Genomic DNA, 24,114 nt, shown 5'->3' with positions numbered 1-24,114 from the left:
AGAGAGAGAGAGAGAGAGAGAGAGAGAGAGAGAGAGAGAGGCAAAGATTGCCATTTCTTTTTAAAGTCTACTGTATGAAATTTTTCCTAGGTCAGTAGCCATTTCTTTTTTGTTTTTTTAAGCAATCGGGGTTAAGTAACTTGCTCAAGGTTACACGGCCAGTTATTTCTGGGTGTGGTACTGAGTATCTGAGCCTGGGATTCGATCTCCAGGTCATCCCGACACTGGAGCCACTGCTCTTACTCGCTGTGCTACCTGGCCGCCCCATCCATTTCTTTTTGATACAGCCCTTACTCAAAAATACTCTGCATGTCCTTTAAGCAAGGGGTCAGGACAGATAGATACATACATAGATACATAGATAGATAGATACATACATACATAGATCCATAGCTAGATGCATATATGTGTGTGTCTATCATAAATGGACTAAATCACATGTACCCAGTTCCATGAAATATGCCCCACTCTTGAAGATCAGAACTTCCCTGATCTCCCCTGTTATATACTCAAATGGATATTTAATCAGTCAAACATTTGACAACATTTAAGTGTCTACTATGTGCCAGACACTGTGCTAAATACTAGGGATACAAAAAAAATTTCCTGCTCTCAGAGAGTATACGTTCTAATGGGGGGATGTTATGGCCTATTTACATTTGTTTCTAACCTCTCTCCCAGTGAACTAAATGACTAGTTCAGTGTTCACTTTTCACTAGTGCTGAGGTTATATGATTGGCAAATTGGCTGAGTGCTTACTTTCCACATAACTCTCCAACCAAACAAGCTCAAAAGAATAAATGATCTGCCAGGCTCACTTATTCATTACAGTTGAGTCCCCATGTTTCAGACAGAAAGATTATGCAAAGTAACTCCCCCTTACTCTCCCCACCCACCTGTAGTCTGGTTGACTCCATGCACCAAGCCCACGCCACCTAAATAACCTTACAGGTTTGTCTTTTAGGGTCTGGCCAAAGTAACACCTTCCCGGACTTCCTATGGCAGTGGGAATGCTCCATTCTCTGTAGGAGGCAGAAAATACTAATTTTTATCCAGCCGCATAAAGAAAGGGAGTGAAGTCTGCTGGAGGGAGAGAAGCTATCATCATAGAGTTGGCTGAAGAGAAAGAAGCTTTTATGTCCAAGGGAAAAGGGACTAGAAATATATTAGAAAACAGGCCCTGTTTTGAGGTACTACTTACTCTGGATAGAAAATTACCCTTACGTAATGTCCAAATAAGTGAAATGACAGTAGAAAAATCCTATTTATTTCCTTTGATATTTTGTTGATGGGGGTGGGTATTCCCTCTATTAGTACAGACCAAAATCTGCTTCTGGATTCTCATCTTGTTTTGTTCTTGTCAATGGCCTATAAATCTCTATGGGACTCCATCTGACATATTGGAGGCCTTCTTTTAAAACTTTGTGAATTCCAAGACAGTGTTTGGGCATCCTTTGGGTTGTCCTTTGCTCTTATTACATGAAAATTCAGTTTCTTATTCCAATCATGCGTGTCTTTTACACTATTTCTCCACAAAGCCCTATTCAGTGTCACCCCTTGGTATAGACATGATCATTGCTTATAGAAGCACATGACAAAGAAACACAAATTCAGGCAGCTTCTACCAAACTGTAAAAAACTTTGAATATTTGACCTGCCAATGGACTGTGTGGAACCTACTGAGTTCAAATGTAGCCTCATACACTCAGTAGGTGGGTGGCCCTGGGGCAAGTCACTTAACCTCTGTCTGCCTGTTTCATCTTCTTCAAAATGATATCCAATATAATGCTATAATAATAGCACATACCTCTAAAGATTGCTATAAGGATCAAATAAAACAGTATTTATAAAGTGCTTTGCAAATCTCTATAATTGTTACCTGTTATTATTCCTGCATGAAAACCATCTCAGGGAAGCAAAAAATTGATTACCAGTAGAATGTTATTAGGTGATACTACACAATACAACATATTATTTTTACATACAATTAGTAAGATCCAGTGTGTATGTGTGTGTGTGTATATATGTATATATTCACACACATTTATATATAGTATATGTATATGTATGTATGTGTGTGTATGTATAAAATTCTGTATCTCTAAATGCAGTGTTCTTTCCATTGGACCCCATTGCCTCTTCCTAAAAGATCTTTAAAATTGCTCAAAGATTTCAGTCAAACTATCCACATAGGAATCTCTGCTTAAGTGAAAAGTTAATATAGCCCAGAATAGGTCCATCAGTAGAAATATCTTAGGCAGACACTCCTGATAGATACGGAAGTGACTAGGAGGAGAGGGGTGAGGGTGACCAGCCTTTTGGAAATTGTGCAGGGCTCCTAATGACTATGAGATTTTTCCCTCAAACAACAATTCATCTTTATTCATCAATACTTTTCCAATGATGATGTGTGGTTGTGAGTTATGGAATACTCTATTCTCTGAAGAGTTAAAGTTATGAATCACTTAAAGGGAAATGTAAAAATGATGGTGGACATGGGCATGAGCTATATCATATTACAAATTAACAATTGTGCAAAAATGGAGTAAGACAGAGGTGTCAAATTCTTGGCTTATGATTAGCCAGCAAAATTCTGGAGTGCTCCCTGAACCAGTTTAAAATATGCTTGGGAAATGTTTCAACAAAATAAATAAAAATACAAAACAACATAGACAATGTTAAATTGAGGGTTTTTTTTAATTAAAACTGACCCATGGGGGTCATTTTCTATTTGAATTTGATACCACAGATATAAGAGAGACAATCAAAGAAATGTCTGACCAGGAAAGAGCATAGACCTCTTATGTAGAGAGAGGAAGGGACAAATAATGGATAGAATGACATAATTTACAGTTGAAGAGAATCTTATGGACATCTAGTCCAATCAAAATCCAAAAGGGAACTGCAGGATAACACAATCAACATACTGTCATCTAGTTTCTGTTTGAAGAGCTACAATCAAGGGGAAATCAATATTTCGTACGTAGCCCATTCTATTTTTTTCCTGAGGTCAAACTGAAAATTTACCTTTTTGAAGCTTTCAGTCATTGTTCCTGGATATGCTTTCTGGATCAAAAAGAAAATCTGTATTCAAACAGGAAAATCTAAATTTTACATGACAGTCTTCAAATAATAGAACACAACAATCATGTCTTGCTTGAGTCTTTTCTAAGCTAAACAGTCTTAGTTGTCGTTCAGTCATTTTCAGTCATGTCCAACCCTTTGTTGGAACCCATTTGGGGTTTTCTTATCAAAGATGCTGGAAAAATTTACCATCTCCTTCTGTAGCTCATTTTACAGATAAGGAAATTGAAGCAAAGAGGGTTAAGTGACTTGCTTAGAGTCACACAATTAGTAAGTGTCTAAGGTCAGATTTGAACTCAGGAAGATGAATCTTCCTGACTCCAGGCCTAACACTCTATCCATTGTGCCCCTAGCTGCCCCTAACTTTAACCAAGCCTCATTTGACATGGAATGTTGGCCCTTCACAATTTTGATTACTTTGCAGATTATCAATGTCTTTTTTAAATTGTGATGCCCAATTATTTACATACTCCTTAAGATGAGGTCTAATCAGATTATCACCTTTTTTCTAGAACCAATGTCTCTCTCAAAATAGCCTAAATTGCATTAGCTTCTTTAGCTGCTAGATAACACTGATGATTCATATTGGACATGCTATCCATGAAACACTGGGCTTTTTTTAGACAAAGTTTGCTATATTTCACTCTTCCATATGTAGTTGATATTCTGAACCCAAGTATAAGATTTTGAATTCATCTCTCTAAAATTTCATTATGTTAAATGCTGCTCAAAGAAAATTTTGTCTTGAGCTTGTCATCCAGTTTGCTATTCAATCTTTGCAGCTGTATGTCATCTGCAAATCTGATGAGCATACCATACCATCTCTGCCTTTATCCAAGACCTTATTAAAAATGTTTACAATCACCAGGTTAGACACAGATCACTGAGTCAGTCTACTAAAAACCACCTGGCAAGTTGACTTTGAATAATTAACAGCTGCTCTTCAAATCCAGTCATTCAACAAATTCCAAATTATTTAGTCCACATGTCTTCATGTTTTCTACTAGAATAGTATGAGATATTATGCACCCCTTTGCTAAATGCTCAATAAATTCCATTATCCATTATTTTTCTAATATGAAAAATCACACTGTCAAAAAAGGAAATATTCGTGGTTGGCTAGGTGGCTCATAGAGCACCGGCCCTGGAGTGAGGAGGATCTGAGTTCAAATTTGGCCTCAGGCACAACACAAAAACTAGCCTTGTGACCTTGGGCAAGTCACTTAACCCCAATTGCCCTCCAAAAAGCTAAAAAAAAAAAAAGGAAATATTCTATCACATCCTCCTCTTGATGAAACCATTCTAGCTCTTTGTAACTACTACTTCTCTTGCTAGATGTTCACTAACCACCTTGCTAATGATCTCTTCTAGGATTTCTCGAGAAACTGCAGTCATACTTATTATTTGCAAACTGTTTTCCTCCAATCTCTTTTGAAAGAGTTTAATTTTTTTTAAAAATAAGTTGCAAATTTTGACATTTGTCTTTCTTCTAACTTGTTGTACCCTTTGTCTTTCCCCCATGATCTTTCAAATATCACTGATTGGGTCAGCACTCACAAATGCCAATTCTTTCAGTGCCTAGGGATATAGTTCTTCTGGACCAGGTGACTTGAATTCATCAAAGGCAGCTAAATGATCTTTTACTATCTTCTTACTTATCTTGGTCATCAACTCCACATTAGATATTCTTATTCTGTCCTATGCAGATCATTTTCTTTGGCAGAGAAAACAGATAAAAAATGACTTGAGCAGTTCTGCCTTGTCTCTGTTAAGGTTGTTATCATTCCATCCACCTCAAGCAGTGGCCATCTGCCCTTTTTATCTTCATGTTTTTCTTTCAATATAACTAAAACTCCAACTTGTAAATCCTTGGTTTCCCTCACAGCTTCAGCTTATTTTGAACTGGAGCATTTTTGAAGCTATTTTTATATGACTATGCCATACTCTTATATTCATTCTCTATTAAAGAGCCTTGCTTCCATCTTCTGTGCATATCCTTAAAAATCTGTGGTGATTGGTGAGTTATCTGTGCATCCACATTGTTTTCCTTAGACAATGTTGTTTTTTTTCCTCATTGGCTTTTTTCTTCTTGTCTTCAGAATTTCATTCTTGAGTGTTTTCTCTCTCTTCTTCATGGACTTCCCCTGTAGGATTTTAGTCCGTGGGATTCCACCTCTGCTTTCTCTGAACCCTTTGAATGAGGCTTTCACAAAATCTGGTATACATGTCAGACTATGTCCAATTTTTCCTCTTCTCTATCACAAAATCTATGATAGAATGGCAGTGTATCCCAAAGGTTTCCACCCCAGAAAGTATTCCTGAGACCCTATTAGTGATGATCAGATACAGCTGAGAATTTCCTCCTGTAGGTCTTCCATCTTTTCAAGAATGAAATTAGCATTAACATTAAGTGGAGAAATTATTAACTATTCTGTTTTTGACAAAGAGAGACTGCCAATAGATAACTAGATAATTGAATTACCCATCACTACTTTTCCATACCTCTATGACAGACTTATGATCTGTTTCCCAAATTTCTTATCTAGTTTCTCTTTGAGTTAAGGTGGTTATTGGTATATTCTGATGACAAAACTCCTCCTCTTTCTCTTTCTGTTGACCTTTAGTCAAGTCAACAAGGATTCATTAAGTATTTACTGAGTGCCAGGCACTGTGCTAAGCTCTGGGAATAACAGATCAAAGCAAAGAGCAAGACAGTTCCTACCCTTAAGAAACATATTGTCTAGTGGAGGAGGATGACATGTAAAACAAAGATGAATATAAATATGAATATATTTGTATAAATATGAAAGGAGGGGGTAGGAGGAGGGGAGGAGATACTTGTGCCAAGGCATTCTAGAGAAAGTTCAGAGAGTCAGTAGTGTAGTCTGAAGAAAAATGAAGACACGGACATCCTCATTAAAATTCTTTACCCAAATTATAATATAATATAATATAATATGCCATAGTAATATAATATACCATAATGCTTCACCTCTCTGGCTTCTGGAGTCCTTATATAAGTACCTTCTCAATGTAGGACTCTTTATGCTCCATAAATGTCAAGAAAAGTAGGGAAAAGTCCCCCAGACAATTATTTGTTCAACACAGTGCCAGGTTATATGGTCCCTTTCATTAATGAGTTCACATTCAAATTAAGTAGAAAACATTAAAACAATTTTGTACATATAAGATGTATGCAGTGTAATCAAGAGGTAATCTCAGAAAAAGCACTAGCAGTTGGGGTTGGAGATGGTAATGTGAGCAAGAAAGGCTTCTTGTAACCAGGAAATCAATGGGCAGAGGAAAGGAAGAAAGTAATCCAGGTATGGGGGACAGTCAGTGAAAGAGCATGGAGAAGGATATGTCATTGGAGAGGAGCAGCAAGAAGGCTTGTATTGCTAGATATTGGCATATATTGAGGAAGTAAAAGTATAAGAAGAGTAGAAATTTTTTTTTAAAAATGCATAAAGTTGTTAAGGACCTCTAATTCCAAACAGCTGATTTTGTATTGGATCCTGAAAGTAAGAATCATTGAAGTTTACTGAGTGGGGGCAGGGGTGACATGGTCACACCTGTACTAGGATAATCACTTTGGCAGCTAGATGGAAGATGGATGAGAGTGAAAAGATGTGAGGCAAGAAGAGTTAGGCTATTGCAGTACTTCAGTTGTGAAGTGATGAGATTCTGAATCAGATCGGAATGGAAAGAAGGTCATACAAAAATGAGAGGTCATGAAGCTCACAAGACTTGGCAAAAGATTAGATATGTGGAGTGAGTTTGAGTTAGGTATCAAAACTCTGAGATTCCAAACCTGAGCTGTTGGGAGGATTGTGTGTGGTGTGTCCTTCATTCTCGAGGGGGACCGTGACATTAGGACGATGATGATATGACTTGCAATTGAATTGGACTTGAGGAAAGGAGGATTGTGCAAAGTCACCAGTCTCACTTTCTCCTCCAGATCATCTGGATCCAGTAGCCAGATATGGATCAGGACAACTGGAGATGACCCAGGATACAATGGGGGACTTCTTAAACTAATCTCTTTCCAAGTTCTCACTTTGAGTGAGGCAGTACCCATTCAGTGAATAGGCCAGTTTAAGAAGTAAGTCAAGGGATGGCCTCTTTAATAATAATAATTTTTAAAAAATCAAACTGGGAGGAAAAGACCCTAAGGGTTGCTGGTAAAAAGAGAAACAATTACAATTTACATTCATTATGAGGCAGGAGGGCCCCAAAAAAGTCCTCAATAGTAACTGAGCAGTTGGAAAGAGAAGGTTTGGGGGAAAAGAAAATAAACTCTCTTTTGGACACTTTGACTTTAATATGCACATGGAAAATTCAATTTGAGATGTTAAAAAGGCAGTTGGTGATGTAAGACTGGAGTTTGGGAAAGAAATTAGGTCTGGATCTGAGAATCTTAAACATAGAAATGATAATTGAACCCATGAGAGCTGATGAGATCACCAAGGTCCAGGACAGAGTTTGAAGTTCTAATTATCATACAGAAGAAGATCTAACATAGGAAACTGAGAATGAAAGGTCAGACAGATCGAAGAACTAGGATGAAATGGTGGCATGAAAACCTAGAGAAGAGAAGTAGCTGAAAGAGAATGACCAATAGTAGCAAATTGAGATAGCTCCTTTGGAAACTATATGGGAGGACAGTTATGAGCATCACATTTGATGAAAAGGCATGAAAGGCTTATTATTTTCACCACTGAATTTGGTAATCACGTTGATAGTTCTCATACATTAAAGTTTCTATGGATATACACCATGAGATCTTAACCTCAGGTAGATGAACTTGCTTTTACAAATACACACACAATTTTAAAATACAGTTTCCTTTTAAATAGTAATTATTTAATTTCAATTTATTTACTTTTTATGTTTTTATTTTTATAAAAAATATTTCACTTAACACATTTTTCAGAAAAAGGGTCCATAGACTTCACCAGACTGTTAAGGGAGTACATGATATAAAAAGGTTAAGAACCCCAGTTCTACCCTCCCTTTTAGAGAATCCATTATATCCTTTTAGGTGAAGAGTATGAAAGGGAAAATTGTATAGTATTAGGGAAGAATGATAAGCTGAGTGTAGGAGAAATCGAATATATGCCTTTTTTCTTTCCTCTATACCAAAATTTCTGATGGTTGCCACTTCTTTAACTTTATTGATGTTTGGCTATGTGATATTTTCAGGAAAGGCAGTCCCTTCCTTGAAGACCCAAGATTCATCATATATGAATTTACACATGGTATTTAAGAAATGTTTTTAATCATGAAAAATTATTTAATTTTCCCAGGATAATAAAACTATTAACAAGACCAATTATGCAGGTTCTAAGTCCAAAAGATAAAAAAGCTAAGAAAATTAAGCAAAAAATAAAATGAAGAATGATTCAGGGATATCAGAGATTATCAGATGGTCAATTTCCATTAAGACCAAGATAATATATGGTACCATGCCATTCTCCCTGTGGGCACTCAATAAAAAATAATTTGATTAAGTTTGTTTGAAGACATTTACAGCCCCATTTTCTGGAATAATTTTACTACCAAATGTCTTAACATAAATTTAATGTTTTTTGTCTCACAACATTTCTGTAAGAAGAGTTAACTTCTCCACATGTCTTCTTTACAGATTCAATGTAGAAAGTTTAAATAATATAATAACCAAAATCACTGAGCAAATCTGTAACTGAACTAGAATTGTAATTCACTTTGAGTCAATAAATATTCAATTCAATTAATATTTATTAAGCACCTACTACATGACATAGACTGTACTAAGTCCTGTCTTGCTAGTGGGTGGTTTAGTTGATTGAGCAGTATTCCTAGGCTAGAGGGATGGAAAACCATTATAAATAAAAGCAGTTAATTTCAAATCTATATGTGCATATACATAAAAGAAAAAAAGAGTGTAAATGATTTGCTTCTAGCATCTTTGTGCAACTTTTTGTCTAGTCTTCCCTTTTTCAACCATTTTATTCATAGGCTGGAATTGATGTCACTTTGAAGCATTCTATTTAAAGTTTTGAGACAATATTTTTAAAATTCTAAATACTAAACAAGATTGAGTCAATTTTGGATGGGTACTATTTTAGTGGGTTGTGTATGCACATGTGTGCATGTGTGTATATGCACATATATATGTGTGTGTGTTGCATGTGAATATATAAACATGCATGCATATCACAAGGGCAGCTATGTGGCAGAGTGGATAGAGCCCTGGGCTTAGAGTCAGGAAGACTGATCTTCATGAGTTCAAATCTAGCCTCAAGCACTTACTAGTTGTGTGACCCTAGGCAAGTCATTTAACCTTGTTTGCCTCAGTTCCTCATTTGTGAAATGAGCTGGAGAAGGAAATGGCAAAACACTCCAGTATCTTTGCCAAGAAAACCTCAAAATGGGATTACAAAAACTCAGACACAACTGAAAAATGACTCTACAACAACAAAAAATATATATCAGAAAGGGATCAAATTCTCCACCTTTCAATTTGCCCAAAATATCATTATTGGATTTTCATTGAATTATCATATGACACACAGTAGGGATTTCCAGATTCATTTCTTATGAATAAACATAAAGTAGCAGCCTTTAAAAATGCAGTATTTAAAAGTGCAAAAGCCATGAGAATTAAACATGTTCCATATTTGCAGGGATGTTTTTTTTAATGTGCCAATAAAAACCTCCTTTAAAGTTCACTAGCAAGATAGTTATGAATCCTCAGGAAAGTTGTGATTTTATATATATATATATATATATATATATATATATATATATATATATATACATATTCACACACATAGATATTATATATGTATCTATACACACATATATGCATATTGTATGTATGTGTATATACTTTTTAGGGATATTACTTAGAATTTTCCAAAACCAAGAGAAATTTATGGGTACATTAATGATTATATTTATAATTAAGAACAATATAAGAATCTTAATGTCTAAAAATTCTATCTCCTTTCTTTAGACTCCCCATATAGGCACCATATCTTTGAGAAATGTAAGGCAATTCTTTTGCTTAAAGACTTAACTTCTTTCTTATTTACTTTCCTTTGATTCTCCTCCCTTTCTCTCCTCCTCCCCCCTTCCTCCCCAACCCCCACCTATATCTCACACCTCTTCTTGAAGCCAGTACTCATGGGGAAGATGTCTCTAGCAGGGACAGGAAGGAAAGTGAACAGCTTTCCCATGAGGTTAGGCCTAATTGGGGCTTTATGGATCACTCAGCAGGGGTTCTCTTGATAATAGTGTCAATAGAATTCTCCTCTACCAATTGCCTGACCTCTCTATAAACTGTTTGTTTTTCCTTCTACCACACAAAATAGCTGTTTATATGCCATGCCAATGTTTATCAGATCCATATATTTAAGCTTGTTACCTATTCAAAGTATATCAAATCAGAAGAACTGATTAAGTAACCCTAAATCCTTGACCTCATATTTTTTGCCACTTTTCAATTTGCCCAAAATACCATTATTGGATTTTCATAGAATTATTATATGACACACAGTAGGGATTTCCAGATTCATTTATCATGAATAAATATAAAGCAGCAGCCTTTAAATATTCAGTTTTTAAAAGAACAAAAGCCATGAGAATTTAGCATGGTTCACATTTGCAGGCATGATTGTTAATTTGCCAACAAAAACCTTCTTTAAAATGCACTAACAAAATAGTTATGAATCCCCAAGAAATATGCTCCCTTTATTCCATCTTTAACTGGCCTTGTAGCTAATTTATATAGAAAGAAACCCTAATTTTATTTCTTTCTAAATTCTTAGGTTAATTAATGATGATGCAAGGTCTAGTTTAATATCATTATAATGCTTTTAGGTAGAAAATATGTACCCATTGAAACAATACACACCAAAGCTTAATAGTTTTCCCAATTTTCAGCCCCCTTTAAGTATCCAGGGGCTAAAAAGTTTAAGCTTTATTTACATTTTGTCTACCAAGATGTGCCCCCTTTAAGTATTCGTATAAACAAACCAAAGCTATTGCTTTCATTAATATGTAACACAGGGTCCCATTTTCTTACCTCACAGAATTTTACTAAAGTAAAATTCAATGGGCACAGGCAACTTGATCTCCTGTATGTATGATTCTAGATAAACTTTACAGTACAGAAAACCCTCCAGATTGTATACCTATTGACAGTGCTTAATAAAAACATCTAGAATAATGGTGCTCCTGGTTGTGTTTCCAATAGTGATGTGATTGCACTGCACTGTGGATTAGGTTACCAGTCCTTTGAATTCTGACCTTCTGTCTAAAACAGCTTTAGAGGTTACTTTTTCCCCGATTTGGGAGATTGCAAGGAAAAGGTTTGGGGCGGGGGGAGCACTGTTAATACTGCTTGAAGGAAGAAAAAGTTTTTGGTTAGTTTGTCAAGGTTTGTACCATTGCAGTCATTTTGTGGTAACAAATAGAACTTTCCAGTTCTAAATATTTAAACTATATCCCAAAATCTGTCATATGACTTATAGTGCTTTGCAAATGTAATTACTTCCTTGGTGAGCAAATAGCGTGTTCATGATGTAATTGCTATAAAAGATCAAAGCCAATCACTTCAGTTTAATTGAAATTAAAGAAAGCAATAGGGAAGCAATTGATGCTACTATGAAACAAGTAATTTATGAAATTGCTTATTGTAAACTCAGGCATTCACTTTCTCCTTTCCTTTACAAAATAAGAAATATTTATGAACTGCAGATATTTCTCTATTCTTGATTATCATAAGAAAAGTGATCTTGTCTGAGTAAATACTTCAAAATTAAGTATACTCATTTATATTATATTCAACTTAATCAAGATTTGTTTTTTTCTTTTAAGAAATTTACAAACCAGCCTTCAAAGTATGCTTAGGAACAACATTTCTTTTCATTGGAGCTAGTTAACACTCTATGTTCTTTGAAATTTCACAAAATTAAGTGCTCTAGCTAAATGGATTTATTGAATTTTGTATGTGTCACTTTTCAAAAAAAAAGTACAGCCCTTGACTCACCTAGGTTACATTAATGACCCAGTGCTCCATCTACTGTTGAATAGTGACTTTAACAGTGTTCTAAAAATGGGGGAATACAACAATGTAAATATTTAGGAAAAATATTTTAAAATAGTATACAAACACAATAAACTGTTCATTAGCATTCTTGGTTGAGATGTGCATTATTTCTGAAGAATTTTTAAAAATGTGAGTTAGAGTGTAATTCAAAACTGGGACACTAAAAAAGTGAATTTCCAGATCTTGTTACATTTTGTGAGAGGTGCTGCCAAGATTGGTTTTGCCCATGCCAGAGGAAAAATGGTAGAAAAAAGATACCCTCTGTCTGCTAGGCTGACTCATGTCAATATAAATCTAATATATTATGTATAGTGGACAAATTACCTCTTTGCTGTGATCAAACTCAGCCCATGTGGACCAGTTTGACTGTAATAATTTAAAGAAAAGGAAGAAAAATAGAACTTCATAGGGTGTAGTGTTCTTTGTTGTTTGATAGAATAAGTTAACTAAAATGGAAAATTAGTCATGTCATATACTTTGCTTAATGGAGTGGATAAGTTAAAAATGCTAACAAGTCGTTTATTCTTCAGTTAAAAAAATTGTTACTGTTCTACATTTTCCAGGAATAGATTTTTTTAAAGTGTTCACAGTTTAGATTAACAATTATTTTTTTTAACTCCATAGATAATCATTATGGAATTTCTGATTTCATGATCCACAAACATTATTATATCTGACAATAAATGATGTGCTCATTAAGTTTTCAGGAAATGGGCTGTATTTTCAAATTGTGTTGTCATAAAAGCTCCAATATAATTCATCACAAATCATTTTCCTTGGGAGTGTATAATTGTCTCCTTTCATTCACTGCTAAAAGCTATTCTTGGTAGAGGTGACTAAAAGAAAGTTAACTAAATACTGTTAGATAGTATGGTCAATTTCATATCATTCTTAAAATAAATTGTGGATGTTTTCCTTGGTAGAGTTTCAGCAGCAGCTACTGGGAGTTTAATTCAGGATCACAGTACTAGTTTGTAGATCTTGTGCCAGTTGTCATGCAAGTGATCATGGAAAGTGCCAGGAAGCATGGCAAAATCCTTGATCACTACATGAGTTTTTCTACCAACAGTTACCTAGAATACTCAGAAATATGTTGCCATGAAAGAAATCATGAGAAAGGAAATGATGAATCTGGAAGTAGAAGGAGTCTGATATTCTAATAATCTTGGATGATTTCATTATTCAAATACTATTTCAAGGAATAATTGATATGTAATTAATATGAAAGAAATAATGCCACTCTTTGATTTACATGTTTCCTTTTGGAAGAAAAACAACTATTAGTCTCTAGCAGTATTTTTTAATAACATGATGCAATTTGATATGAATTTATTCTCAAAGGATAACAATGTTGCATGCATTAAAAATTCTGATAGGCTAATGGATTATTCTGACACATAATGCAATGAATATTTAATTCTGAAGTATTTAGCGGTAAGGCTAAATAGAAAATATACAAAATGCTAAAACAAATATTTCAGTGAAATATATATTTACCTTTTTAAAAGATATTTTGGACCTGCCAAATCCATTTAGAGTACACATGCCAAAAATGGAAGACACAGTACCTCTTACCCCTTAAATATTTGATTGTTTTTATGATGATTTATTTTGAGTTAAGTTATCTAATTCTGGAAAATGTGCAATTATATTTCTGAATTTTTGCAGGAAGTCTCCTAAAACTTCTTTCTTTTAGAATTTAAATGGAAATAATGACTTTTCTTATCTTTGTAATCACTAGATTGGCTCCTTCTTTAATCTTGAAGCATTAAGAAAGCCTGTCAAAATTTCAAACTTTACTAAAACTAGGCATGTAGCTAGGCAACAGCTTGCTGTGTAAGATAAAACCTGTTTGGAGATGCAGTATAGGGAATAATATTGTGCCTGTTATGAAATTCAAACATTATGCTAGAGTTTTATTTTCAAAGTGCTTCACTTTGAATTTTTGAATGTAATAAAATTGTTTTTATTGGGCAGTAAGCATATATAACCAGCCTCTTAGCCTCTGTTCACAAGCATTTTAGCACTAGTTTGATGCAACAAATTAACATTTATTATTCCCTCTTACCTGCCTTTATTACCTGTATGTTATCATTTAATTTTCAGGAAATTACTTTCCTAAATTATGCCATTGACAAACAGTAAAGAGTAGGTTATACTCATCTGTACTTTCATTGATCAATTGGAAAAATTATGTGTTTATCATGAAATTCTAAGAGATAATCCAACTGCAAGCAGACAGTGAAAATAGCAGATAGCAGGATGTAATAAACAGCCAAATATACTGATGAATTGAGTGTTAATAGAGTTCTTTTATACTAGTTCTTCCTTCCTTCCTTCCTTCCTTCCTTCCTTCCTTTCTTCCTTCCTTCCTTCCTACCTTCCTTCCTTCCTTGCTTCCTTCCTTCCTTCCTTTCTTCCTACCTTCCTTCCTTCCTTCCTTCCTTCCTTCCTTCCTTCCTTCCTTCCTTCCTTTTCTTTCTTCCTTCCTTTTTCCCTCCCTCCCTCCTTCTATGTCTAGCTTATTAGAAATTGCTACATTTAATTTAAAGTTATGAATAATAACTTCAAAAAGATTCCAGTTTGGCCATACTACAGATAGTATACCAGACTGTAGCAAATTTTCCCTTCAGTGATGAAATGTGTTAATATGGATAGTGTGTTTTTATCCAAATAACTTGAAGTTTTATGTTCATAACTGCCAATCATTAGCTATACCATCATTGCAGTTAGTGGTCACTTCGAATGTATTATACTTTTCTTCATAATGGTATGTATAGGTTGCTTAAAGATAGCTCATTTGACTATATAAACACAAATAATTAAATCTTAATTTTAAAATATGCCATGTAGTGAGATAGATATAATCTAGTTGAATAATTTTCTTATTTATTTGAGACCTCCATTGTATATCACACCTGCTAATTATCATCTTAAAAGATTAGCATTTCCTATATTTACCAACTATAAATTTTTATAAACTACCAAAAATGAAATTTGATATTTTGATGCTTAATTATAAATTTTGAATATTACATGGCATGTAGTTCAAATCATAGATCTTTATTGCAGCAATTGAGATATTATACATATATAGGGTTGAATTTTTCATCATCTCAGTTTTAAAATAGATGATATTTTAAAAGTAGTCTTTGGAAACAGTTATAATTTAAAAGCCATGGCCATTTTTATGATTGATATTTTAGATGAAATTAATACTGAGTTATATTTGTCTGACAATACTAGAACTCTCCATTATATTCAGTATTATATTTCTTGAATAATTGACTTTCTTCCAAATAATATCTGATTTTTACAGCATAAGAAGCTGTTATAGTAAGGTAAGTTATAGTAATGGTAAGATAATCCTATATCTGCTGGGGATATAGACAGGTCCAATAGAAACCTACATATTTTGAACTGACCTCCCATATATGAGGAGAAGGGTATCCCAAGATTCCTTTCTTGTCTGTACTACATAAAATGAAATCTTAGGTGAGTTTGCAACTTGAGGCTGTATTACAGCTCTGCCAAAGCATTCTTTTTCTGAGGAATTTAGATTGGCATCCTTTCTGAAAAAAAAATTCATTGCTTGTATTTCATAAAAGAAGTTACTTCTTGACTTGAAATAGTTGTCATTTGTGCATAAGTCAAATAAAGAAAGGTAAAAATACATCTTACTGATCTGAACCATCAGGTTGGTGAAGAAATGCTGTACTAACTGATGACCTTGAATCCTAGTGCAGACATTATATGATATACCAGTAGCAATCCAATTTTAACAAGTGCTTCTTTATGAATCATTACAATGTCCTTTTTTAAAAAGATACTTTGTTTTTTGATAGAAAAATCTTGGCACACAGAAAAAGGTTTCATGTAATAATAAAACATTTGGGAAAAACACCTTAACATATAACAGAAAGGAATTTATAAGAATTCCACCTTATTTTTTTTATAATATAAAACTTATGATGAAAGAGGCAAATACAGAGACATTTGTACTCACACTTTGATCTAGGACTTATCATGTAAAATATATAGTTAGATTTTTTCTTTATCAATGCTTTTAAATATTTGGAATAAATGCGTTATTGAAATAATTGACCTTTAACTCCAGAAGTCATTTAACAGCATAAAATGTAATAATATTAAGGAACTTTAAAAATTTAGTTTTGGATTTTATTGTTAATCATAATATTCACTCAGATGGTATAGAATTCCATAGTTCTGTGTTTAGTTACAAGTATCTCAAATAGCAAAAGCTGCAAAGATCCCAAATGTATGAGAAGAAGCTTTTCTCCTAATATGATTATAAATTAGACTATTAAATACCAAGTGCCATTCATACATTTGCTCACATAGAACTTTATGAAAAGGTAATGTTCTTGGAATGTTGGGAAATGCCTTCATTCCAGCTTCCATTGGATTCATCATAAAGGTAATGATTTGAGTTAGAATTTAGTTCATTTGTAAATTAGATCCCCTTTTTTTGTCTTCTGGCTTACTGGAAGTTAACAAAAGGTCAACTTGCTTCCTAACCTATTAATCAGGTAAAATTTTTGAAGAAAGATTTAGAAAGCATTGCTTCTACTAGTTTCCAGAAGGGAGAACTACAGCAAAATCTTTGGAAAAGTGTTTAAAAAGCGGTTATACAGCAGCTCCCCAGATAAATATATTGGGAACTGCTGTTAGAACTGAGTGTGTTGCTGACAGTGCTTCCACTAAGTAATTCCCACACAACTGTTTATCCAGATAGCATGAGGCTCATTCATTTACATAATAAATTTTTCTAAAGCAGCAAGATTGAGTCAGACAGAAGAGTGCTCATTTCAATTGTTACATTTAAACCAATAAGGTTAGGACAAGAGAATAGCTGTGGTTTACGTTGCAAAAACAAAACCAAAAAAAAAAAAAAGCCCTTAGGCTACATGGGCAGACCTACAAGACTGAGCAAACAAATAGGAGGGATGAAGATTCTGCTGTTTCTTTGTCTAAGGATCTTAGATATTATCTGCTGCTGTTTAGTGGGGGGGAAAGCCCACAGCTCAAAGCTGTGACTAAATAGAACAGTGGGAGCTGATGGCTCAGGGGTTGGTGCTAGATACAAACTCTCTAGTACCACTTCCGACTTTAAGTCTTCCTGTTAAAGTCCACTGTGGTGGTTTTCTTCCTCGAGGAACCGTTTTCTCGCAGACACTCGGCAGTCAGAGCCTCCAGCAGCAATCTGGGAGCTTTGCCTTTAGCTTGGGTTTGCCCTCCAGAGACGCTGCACTTCTGTTCTTGGGCTCCACTGAGAACTTCTAAAAATCACCCTCACCGTCGTCAGCACAAAACTCTACCTTCCCCCAGGAATCTAAACATGCACGGAACGGAGATTTGTTAAAGCAGAGAACGAGAAAGCACCGAGAACTAGTGAATACAGCAGACGGGAGCTCTGTAAGTACAAGCTGACTGTTGATTGTGGAGACTGACCAAAACTGTCTTGTGGGCAAAGTCCCAGAGAGATAACAGGAGACATGGGATTGCGTTGCCCCCTACCTCCCCGTTGAGGGTTTTCTTCGTCTTTTTAAGTGAAAAACAATACTTAGAACTAGCCAAATTTGGGGGCATTTTCTATTGCTTCATTAATCCCGATGTGCCATCCTAAATAATCTAGTTACTACTTACAAACATGATTCTAATCATTAATGATAAATCATCCCAAGTCGTGTAAATTAACATGTTGTATTCTATGTTCACACTGTAAATTTAAATAGAGAAATATTGGAGGGCTATTGTATTTTTTTTTTTTTGCAGACAGCATTTTGCACTGCTATTATGAATGATCTCTTCAAGTAATATTGCATAATATGGAATGGAAAAGGTACATTTATGCATATGTTATATTGTATATATGCAACGGCAATGAGTGCTTTTTCATAGCCCTACTCAAAAACCATACCAGAGCATGAAGAAAAAGCTTAAGATTTAGAGGAAGAAAGCAAAATGAAGATAAGTTGGCAGCACATTTTGGAGAAGGAAAGTCGTTTCCTTAACATGTTTAAATTTTCCCCCAAGATAAGACATGTGCATCCTCAAAAAGGAACTTTTCAGGCTAAAAACATATACATTTATACAAATAAAATCTTTTACCTTAATTGGCATTTCAATTGACTTATAGATACATACCTATCACTTTGAAATCAAGGGGTTGATTTTTAAAAGATCATTTAACTTATTCCACATCCAAAGCCGATATAAGAACCACCAACCATTTATGAATGCATACATCCTGAAATAAGTATTTTAAAATATATTTCAGCATAACTTTACCTGAACTTCACTAAATTCAGACCTGTCATGGTATTTACTAGGTTCTTTTTCTTCTTCATGTTTTGACAATTAAGTGAATGGCAAGGACAAAACTAGGAAAAAGTTAGTGATAAGTCACGGTGTAATGGCCTTAAACTTTGTCATCACATAACATTTTTCAGATAAGCTTTAATTGATAATTATTTTATTAAGTCATTTGCTTCATATTGCTCATTTTGGAAGCAATGTACTTAAGAAAAACAACAGTCATACATTGTCAAATACTTGGTATTTGTCTGCCTTAGCAGCTAAGGCCCAGTGTCCTCTGTGAGTGAACAGCCGTAGATTTTCAAACCTGAAAATACTTTGCGGTGACAGACAGAGAAGCCTAATTGAGCCACTGTTCAGCATTAGGTTGCCTGCCATTTAAGCATACAATTCCGAAGGAAAGGCCATTCTTATGTGTTTGATAGATATAATAAATGGTTTCTTAGGGGAAAATTACCCCTTGGAATTTTTTTTTTAAATCAGTGGTATTTTCTAAAAACCAGGATACACTGAAAGGGTAATATACTTGAAGAACAAATCAGTTTACATTTAAGTCAGATGTCAAAATCATTTCATTTTTAAGTCAACTAAACTTTGAAAACTGTAAACTCTATGTAGATCAATTATTTAATTATTCCTGTTTACACAAGAATTCCATTTTTTAAATTTGCTTTGAAGTATGTGATCAAGACCAATGTCTTGTCAGATGTAGAGAAATCCATAATTAATTCTTTTTGTAAACATTTCATTTATAAGGATAACAGAATAAAATGAGCGAAGTCTAAAGGATCTTTGCCTAGTGATGCTTTTGAATTTGTGTTTTTGGTTTTTTACAATGAAGTTGTTGTGGTTGTAAGTACTGATTGGAGAGAAATTTTACCAAGAAAAATATGCTGCTTGAAAAGTAGGATTATTGTTAAGGCAGGTTTTCCCTATGAAATAATCTGATGAGAAAATAGCCATTGTCTTTCAGATTTGTTTGGGAGTAGGGTCGATCTATGGTTGAACAAAACTAGCTTGCCTGCCAGCTCTATTTATTTGGATAAGCTTGGTACTTTCACTTTGAAAATTTCTTTTCAGTTAAAAAATGTTTTAAATTACAGTCATTTTATAAAAATTGCTTCTAGCAAGCAAAAAAAAAACCTATGGAAAACCCATAATTTAGACAAGTACCTATGTTTTATTTGCTCTGTGCTGCTGAGATTTAGAATCCCTTACCATTTACAGTTTACTTTTCACAGAACATTATTAACTTTTTGGCTTCATACATGATCTTCTGTCAGATGCTTTTGATTTGTAATTTAGCAAAGTATAATAAACAGTGCAAAAGTCATGAATTTTCCTCTGCATCCCTAGCTCTGTGGTAGGGAAAATGTGATAAAATGTGTACCTTAAGTCTTGTTTGATGATCTCTCAAAGCAAGTTTGCCTTCTGGAAATAATTTCTGGGGTTGAAGAGCATGGTATTAACAGATTTAATGTGGCTATTCAATGGATTGGTGAAGTACTCTGTGAGGTTTAACAAAATGAGAGAGACAAATTGAACATCAACAAAACTTACATCTGTGAAGAATTATAAATTTAATTAGAAAAAAGGCAAACTTAAAAGACCTCATTAACTAATCAGAAGTCAATGTTACCAGTTTAAGTTTCTTAAATGTAGAATTGTGTGACTTTTTTTATCAGTTTTATTTTGTCTTTTATAAGAGCCTCTCAATAAGATATTTCTATTTTGTAGATAAAAAGGGAATGTTTTAAAATTGAGCATTTGAATTATATATAACCATGTGAGATACATTAGAGGAAATGCATACACAGAAATTATTTAAAACTCCAAATAAGGACACTACAGAGAATAGGTTTTGCAAATATACAAAGAAGTGTAAATTTGAATTAACTAGATGCCTCACTATATCTCTTCTGAAGTCCATTGAAATGTGTTTTTTTTTTCATTTCCTAATGAAAATAACCTTAATCAGTTTTGGAAGATATTATAACTTAGAATCTTACCAAGTATGGCAACTTTTATTAAGCATAATACATCATAAGAGACAATATCAATCAGAAATAGGTGTCCTTTAGCATAAGTCTTTAGAAAAGTATATTTTCCTTGCTGTATTGTAATGTTGGGCTACATATAAAAAAACTAAAAGCATGTGAAGTGTAGCATTTTGTAAACTGTAACTAATTTTGCTCACATCTGTGTCTAATTGTTGTCTGCATTCGCATTCTTGAGAGTAGATTTATTTTTCCTGGACCACTATGTGGATTCAGCTGACCAGCCTAAGTGAGGATTAGTTGTTTTAAAGTTATTTTGATTAAAGAGTCATTTTTAAATACAGTAACACACAACACATGGTTTAAATAATCCTTGAGACACAAAGGAATATATCTGAAGTATACTTAATGAAATGAAGATCATGGATGTGGACTTTCAGAAATCTTGGAGTGTAAAAAGTGCAGTACATGATAAGTTGAACCAAGCTCAGCGGAAATAGGATGTGGTCTTGAAAACACCTTTAAGTTTTGTTTGTTTGTTTTTTTAAAGGAAAGTTTTACATTCACTTGTGCTCATATTAAAATTTCTCTTATAATTAATAGTATCTTATTTTGAAATTGAAATTATGTAAGTTAAACCTCAAATATAAAATATAATCATTTTGAATTTATAATAGCAAAGTTATTACAAAGATATCTAGCATATTAAAATAGAAGTATCAATAAAAGGATTTTTTTGGAATCAGATAGTATATTATCAATAAGCCAAGATCACTTTAAAAACAGTTATTTCTCACCTATACTATATTCAAGATATTTAAAAATATTAATAGGAAACTATGTCCTTGAGGCTATTGCTGGACTTTCTAATCATTTTATGTTGAGTTTAAGCATTAAAAAAAGAGTTTTAATTTCTAGAAACTTGCCTCTGTTTCCCCCAAACTGACTTAGTTTATTTGAATATTTTAAAATTTAGATTGTCATCTAGTCTTTTAAACTTATCTTAATTAAGGTTTTTTTTCCTAGATACACATAACAGAAACGCATACATTGAAATAATATCTAATGTTATTAAAATGTTAGACTTTGAAAACTTTATTCTTAGACAAAAAGTTTCTAAATTTTATGATTAGAAATAACAAAGCTCAAACACAGATTATGTTTGCCTGGATAATATTTATGCCACTTGAGATGCTTTACTTTTCTTCTCTATTGTATAATCATTAGTGATAACAGTTCAGGTTGAATGAATACACATGAAAAATCTGGAATTCACTAGCATGGAAACACTAAGTAGAATATATACTCTTCACTGGTGAAGACTTACCTTTATGCTTCCAAGTCAACAGCCAATCTTCACCTGAACTTTATCACCTGCTGGCAATTTGCACTGTCCCTGGAGGAAGGACTGTGATATCAAAGGCTGCATATTAAACTATTCATTGCATCCTAACTAAATGCAAATCCATCTAATAACAAAAGGGGCTATCATAACACTGTTTCACCGAGATATGTTGATTATTGAAATACTAAATATACTGATTTTCTGGTCAAGTCTTAAAAGACAGATAATTTAACTAAAGACTAAATACATACTGATTCTGAAGTCAATGAAACAATATTGATTATTTCATATTTACATGAAAAAAGTGTCATGGCTCTATATAGAATATATCATGGAAAACATGTTTTTCCTATTTTAAGTCAGGCTGGCATTAAATGGAGTTGCCCAGAAACTATTCTAGTGAAGGTTAAAGGACAAACAGCAAGAATAGAAAAAATTCAACATGATAAGGAAAAGAAACTGTCAAGACTTACAGGGGTGGGTGGGAAATATATTTCAACCAGTGATAACAGAAGATGAAAGTTCTTTTGAGGATGCTGGAGGGTTAATGCTTGAACTACTCCTGTTAACCATGTTGATTGGATGAATAGCTACCTTTCCTAGGCACCCTTTCCAAGCTGCCTTCTCCAGGCTGCTTTGCATGTTGATTGGGGGAGGGGTAATCCAGTTTGCAGCTGTCATAGGCCAGTGATGAATCACTATCCCGTCATTTGGCTGCCTTCCCCCTTACACGGGGAGGAGGATAGACCTGCAAGAGGAAACAACAGTTGAGACTTCAACTTATAGACAATATGCCTTTCACTGCTGCAATATCCCCCCTTTTTTCCTCTTGGTTAAAGGCTGTATTGTCATCCTCAACCATGTGCTTTGTATAATTAAGCCTGGACACTGAGGCAGAATAACAACAGCGTCTAATTTTTCTCCCTGACCACAGGTGCAAAAATCTCAAACCAGTTCAGATGTTGCTGTTTCCTCAAGTTGCAGGTAAGGGCATTATGGATATTGGGCTTTTATTGAAGAGGACACTTTATTATCCCCCTCAGTTTTTACATACAGTTTCTTAATTTCTTACCTTTAAGAGTAGAAGTTTTCATTGTAAGCCATTTAGCAGTTTTCTGTGTGTGTAAGATTGTTGTTTGCAAGAAGAAATGGAATAAGAAACTAAGCTTGAAAAAAAGCATTATGAGCCAATAATCATTTCATCGTGGTAAATATCTGGCAGGTCCATGTAAGTGAGTAACCTACTGAAATAGATGAGAATTAAATGGATTTAAAGAAATCCTGGTAGGAATTCAGCAATGAAGGTGAATGTGATAAGTTTTAAAAGGAAAAAAATACTTTAAAGTTTTTAAAAGTTTCTATTGAAATGTTGAGGATATTTTAAGTGGCCCTGAATAATCGATTATAAATTTTTAGCTAAAATTTTAACTTGCAGTAGCTCTGAATTGGTAGGTGAAGAGTAAAGAGTATCAACATCATATGTGCATATATATACACACATACATGTGTCAGCTTCATAGGTACAAGCTGTTCCAAAAGTCTTAGTGCAGTTTTAAACTACTAATGTTAATACTAATTTAAGCTATTAAAAAAAAAAAAAAAAACCTAAAGCTGCACCAAGACTTTTGGGACACCTTGTACAACAGCATATCTACAGTGTGTATATTATGCATTTGTTGTATATACGTCCTCTTTTGAGGAAGGAGGACTTGCATTGTTAAAAATTTTTAGAAGTACTGGCTAATTGGAAAGTAAAGCAGTGTGTGGCTGTGCTTTTTTGTAACTTAAAATAAATCCTCCCTTCTCACCCACCCCCTTTATTAACAGACTACAAAATATAAATTGGCAGTTCCATAATGGTGACATGACTAGTGGCTTCTGTACCTTTATAGAATAATTCACTGCTGAATGTAAGAACTTTTAGAGGGAATTTAACTGTTTTTATATTGTAAAAATGTGAAATTACAGCATTAAAGTAGAATTGTTCTTATTTCCCTGACTAAATGACAGCTGAGGTACTAGCAAGTGCTAAGGCAGTCTAATGCCTGTATGGATTCCCTGTATGTTGGCCTTATCCCTTTTCAATTGGGCACGCTGTATATAATCCACAAAGCAAACAAGTGAGCCGACATAATAATGTTTTAATGCTGCATTTGTTTCAAGGGAAACAGAGGAACAATTAAGTAGTTTGCCAGAGTAAACACATGCATCAGGAATATCTCATTCCCTGTCACTAGACTGTAGGCTTCAAGTGT

General features: G+C 34.0%; 1 protein-coding gene and 1 long non-coding RNA gene across 5 annotated transcripts in view; one reads left to right on the top strand and one right to left on the bottom strand.

Annotated features, from left to right (window-relative positions):
- The window catches only part of EYA1 (EYA transcriptional coactivator and phosphatase 1), a 345,032-nt gene that overhangs the window by 155,748 nt on the left and 165,170 nt on the right, over nucleotides 1-24,114 (top strand). For 2 of the 3 annotated variants that reach the window (XM_069100110.1, XM_069100111.1), the window contains exons 1-2: nucleotides 17,525-17,614; nucleotides 22,794-22,843. The gene's annotated coding sequence lies outside the window, so the exon portion shown is untranslated. Of the gene's footprint in view, nucleotides 1-17,524; nucleotides 17,615-22,793; nucleotides 22,844-24,114 lie in introns of those variants that run through there. The other variant, XM_069100112.1, reaches the window with a different exon arrangement.
- Nucleotides 17,400-22,000, bottom strand: LOC138170637 (uncharacterized). Of its 2 annotated transcripts, none has more exons than XR_011170696.1 (3): nucleotides 21,842-22,000; nucleotides 19,908-20,025; nucleotides 17,400-17,531 (listed from the first exon to the last, which is right to left on the bottom strand). It is a non-coding gene; the product is annotated as an uncharacterized lncRNA (long non-coding RNA). The 2 variants fall into 2 exon arrangements; XR_011170695.1 differs by lacking the exon at nucleotides 17,400-17,531 and adding an exon at nucleotides 17,807-18,449.

Source organism: Petaurus breviceps, unplaced genomic scaffold, assembly GCF_028583685.1.
Source record: "Petaurus breviceps papuanus isolate PSGF00001 unplaced genomic scaffold, PetGlider_PUasm1.0 38, whole genome shotgun sequence".
Classification (NCBI taxonomy): Eukaryota; Metazoa; Chordata; class Mammalia; order Diprotodontia; family Petauridae; genus Petaurus; species Petaurus breviceps.
This window is presented reverse-complemented; position numbering and strand designations above follow the sequence as displayed.